Source organism: Aplysia californica, unplaced genomic scaffold (assembly GCF_000002075.1).
Source record: "Aplysia californica isolate F4 #8 unplaced genomic scaffold, AplCal3.0 scaffold00029, whole genome shotgun sequence".
NCBI lineage: Eukaryota > Metazoa > Mollusca > Gastropoda > Aplysiida > Aplysiidae > Aplysia > Aplysia californica.
The window spans coordinates 1,609,405-1,610,719 of NW_004797299.1; the positions used below are offsets into that span (position 1 = coordinate 1,609,405).

At 35.1% G+C, this 1,315-nt stretch overlaps 1 long non-coding RNA gene across 2 annotated transcripts in view; it reads left to right on the plus strand.

Moving 5' to 3' along the window:
• Nucleotides 1-1,260, plus strand: part of LOC101846054 — an 11,083-nt gene extending 9,823 nt beyond the window's left edge. For both annotated transcript variants that reach the window (XR_220127.3, XR_001185525.2), the window contains one exon: nt 457-1,260. This is a non-coding gene — a long non-coding RNA (uncharacterized LOC101846054). The remainder of the gene's footprint in view (nt 1-456) is intronic.
• The last annotated feature ends 55 nt before the right edge of the window (nt 1,261-1,315 follow it).

A 1,315-nucleotide genomic window follows, 5' to 3' on the forward strand; every position in this document is an offset into this window, starting at 1 on the left:
TAAGTTTCTAAACACATGCATATATATATATATATGGTTTTTAAAAAAATACCGGAGTGGGTTGGAAAGGGAGGGGGGGGGGAGTCTATGACATGCTGGGTTTTTTTTTCTTTTTTTGTTTGCAGCTTTATTGAACTAATACTTTGTAACAGGTATACTTGTATGTATGACAGAATATAAGCTACAAAAACAAGTACGAAGAACATGAACATTCTCTTTGTCTTTTAAGTATCGGTACAATTCTAGGACATACCCCTTAGCTGTAAGACACGATAAGTTTGAATTGAAGCTATTCTTCCTTTTGTGAAGAACTAGTCTTTTCCATAATGACCACGAGCCAAATTTCCTAGCCTTGAGTATGGATTTTAAGCAAATCTATAAAGTATATTGTGCATAGGTATGTACATGTATATTCACACATTATATGTAATTATTTCTCCGTCATTTTTTCAACAGGCTTTTCAGCAAACGTTTTTGTAGAGGCTGAAGTTGACGCCGAAAGGAATACAAGAAATCATCGACATAGATTTCGTCCGAATCTTCTATAACTTCCAGATATAAAGCTCTTATTTTATCAGGGATTTAATATATTCTTTTCATGATAGAGATTTTTAATTTGGAAGCTTTATGGAAAGAGCACATTGCAAGGACATTCACTCTTTTAACAAGTCACGTTGTTTTATCCGTTTTTCCTAATATTGAAAGGAATCCCTCGTCCTGTCAGTAAAACTGAATTCTGTTAAGTAGAACCTTTTGTAAATATCGCTTGCCCAACCCTTTTGTAAATACATATCGCTTGCCTTGCCCTACCCAAAGGTCGTACGCACATGTGTGAACAACTGTGAGACAACACAGACCAAAAGCTTGCACTTCTATTGTCTCTCATTGTGATTAAAGCGAAGGCCAAAGGTATTCACAGAAAAAAAATACTCAAACATACACCTACAATCATTTGATAACACATATTATTCATTTTACTCAAACGCAGCAACGTCTTAGAATATAGGACCTTTGTACTAGTACAGAAAAACATTCTAAAGTGTTTGAGCTATTTTTAAACCGGACAAGATCACACATTTCTATGCAGAGGGCCTCAAGTTCTCGGTACACTGAGATTGGAAAACAATGTTTTATGCAACGACGCATGTGTCATTTTGCTGAAGAGCAGGAAATTGAGCTGTGCCAAAAAATCTTTAACACATAATTTTTTTTTCTCTGGGCAATTTTGCCAGACACTATCCAAATAAACCTTAAAAACTCCATATTTTTCCGTTCATTGTGTTTTGAAACCGGGAGTGTGATTTTTGTAAATGCC